The sequence below is a fragment of the Zootoca vivipara genome, chromosome 9 (genome assembly GCF_963506605.1).
Source record: "Zootoca vivipara chromosome 9, rZooViv1.1, whole genome shotgun sequence".
NCBI classification, from domain to species: domain Eukaryota; kingdom Metazoa; phylum Chordata; class Lepidosauria; order Squamata; family Lacertidae; genus Zootoca; species Zootoca vivipara.
In genome coordinates this window covers 16138925-16141772 of record NC_083284.1, presented here as the reverse complement: position 1 = coordinate 16141772, position 2848 = coordinate 16138925, and positions in this window count along the sequence as shown.

Below are 2848 nucleotides of genomic sequence, written 5' to 3'. Positions count from 1 at the left end.
GCCCATAATTATGTTCTGAGGGGATCCCATTTTAGGAAAATAATGAGGTCACCATTGAATGACCTAAATCTATCACCTAGCTGTCTATAGCTATAGTGCAAAGGATTAACTGAAATGTCCCAATAAAACTGAGTGAGCTGCTGCAATAAAATAATTTAACAATGAAATGTCAAATGCAATATGCAAGCAAAATATCCTCCCCTCCCCAATAAATTACTTTCCATTTCCAGAAAAGCTCCTCTTTGAGACCTCAAGCAAAATGTGTGCTTAGTTAAGTTCAGGGGTGTGATAAAATGACGAAAGCGAGCTTATTAAATGAACCTGCTCCTTGGTATTTTTAAACCTCTTGCAGTAAAAGCTGAGGACAAAGGCAAAGCACAGCATACATTGGTTTGTACTGTACTCCTACTCGTAAGAAAATGATGAAAGTCCTCCATCTTATTTCAATGGTTCACATTCTGGTTTTTTTTCTGCTAGGAGCCAGGAGAAGCTGGATGAACAAAGGAGATCGGTTGCCCTGATCCCTCACATATTGGGTTCCATCTTGACACACACAGGCAGAGAGTTTCTGAACAAGGGATTCTTAAACATTGCAAAATTAATAACAATGATTTCATTTGCAAGTGGAAGGTGCCTCTCAAACACTGAAGAGAATGTTAATGGGAGAAGGACTTTGATACAAAAGATGGTGCAGATTTAGGCCCCATCTGCACTAGTCATTTAAAAGTGTCATGCCACATTTTGATTCAGGAAGAAACCTTTTTCCAGCGTCCTCATGGTCTTTCTCCAAAAGACTTAGGGTGAAGTGCAGGTGAATGGGATGGAGACATTGCGGTACCCTCGGAAGCCGAGAAGCAGCCACAATACAGCTGGGACCAACGAACCAAGTTTTTAATTATCTTTAGTGTAAGTAGTCAAGAGGGACGCGGGTGGCGCTGTGGTCTAAACCACAGGGCCTAGGGCTTGCCGATCAGAAGGTCGGGGGTTCGAATGCCTGCGACGGGGTGAGCTCCTGTTGCTCAGTCCTAGCTCCTTCCCACCTAGCGGTTCGAAAGCACGTCAAAGTGCAAGTAGATAAATAGGTACCGCTCCAGCAGGAAGGTGTTTCCGTGCACTGCTCTGGTTCGCCAGAAGCAGATTAGTCATGCTGGCCACATGACCCAAAAAGCTGTCTGCGGACAAACGCTGGCTCCCTTGGCCAGTAAAGCAAGATGAGCGCCGCAACCCCAGAGTCGTCCACGACTGGACTAAACAGTTAGGGGTCCTTTTTACCTTTAAATAGTCAAGACGACAGTTTCTGCATTTTCTGTTGAGGGAAATGTGGGCAGATGAGGCTCACCAACCTGGGAATGTGACCCATCTAGGTGAAGGAAAACTCTGATCCTAAATCTCCACTGCCTTGTGGCCATACTTATTCAAGAGAAAGTATATCCAGGAGTAAAGGCGAAGGACTAAACCCTACACAAATCCAGAGGGCAGCCCCATGACAGTTGGATGGCGCCTCGTATGCCTCCTTCCTGCAACTCCTGCAGCCAAGCTGGTGCCAAATATATTACTATTACCTGTGTGGAGCCTCAATCATTAGACAAGTTTCAACAGCCAACACATGGTGTCAGAAGTGGGGTTGTTCCACACAGACCAATACCAACAAAAAATAAAGTGCAGCAGAACAAGAAATAGAAATGGAAATATTGCAAAGAATTGAGAGAAGTGAAGGGAGCTGTACAAAACCCTTTTATTAAACCAATTAATTTGCCAATATGGTTCAGGCCTTTAATTTAATAGTTAAAATCCAACCGACAACACAGGAGCCAATATGTGAAATAAGCTAGTATACATGGCTTGTTTTCAGTTCTGATTTTCAGCAAGCTTTTTTATGCTCTAGGTTGCCAGTGTATGTGTGTGCCAGCATGGAAATTTAATTTGAATTGCCTCCTTTGAGCATCACCTCCCAATTTGCTCAGGAGGACATGAAAAGACGGCCTTCTACCATCAAACTGAATAAAACTGTAGACATAAAAGTAGCCAGCAGCTTGGATGTAGCAGTTTATTAGTTAAACTGGGTAATCAGATTTGAAAAGAGACTATAATTGAGATCAAGGAGTGGAAATGTGCTGCATTAGGTTGTTATGGTAACTGGGGGTGTGCATGGAGATGGAGCCTTAAAGAGCCTTAAAGAGAGAAGGCTCTGGGAAATGCTAAGTTCACAGTGTGATGAAGTTACCCAGGGGAAAAAGGAATACCTCTCATTTGGAATACCTAGAGAGCCTCTGCAATCAGGTGTCCCCCATATAAGTATGTCTCTGGCTTTGTGTTGGTCTTGTCTTTGGGGACAAGATCCAGGAAGAGGGATGGTGGATATGGTAGTGTATCTCAAGACCTTGCAGTATGATATTTAATAATATTATAGCACACTTTTTTATCTCAAAGTCTTGGGACTCGGGTAACTGAAGGGCCAACTTCTACAACACAACTTTAAAAACAACGGTTCCCAAGAATGGCCTTTCAGTAGTATGACACTGCTTTAAATGTATAATGTAGATGAGTATAGAGAGAAAACATTCCTGCTGGTTTTTGCCACGTCAGTGGCCAGTATGTGGGCCCTTACAGGTAGCATCTGAGCATGAACCTCCACATTAAATAAATAAATAAATTCCATTTTCTGTTCAATGCACTTCTACGAATTTTGCAAATGTGAATTTGCTGCAACCACACTTCATGCATTCAGATACAATACACCTTCAATGTACACCTTAAAATGTAATGCTTTATTCTTTAAATCTACGGCCTTTAAAATTGTTGGCGGCGGCGGGGGGGGGATATAACTCTGTGGTTTTATGTTGTAAAC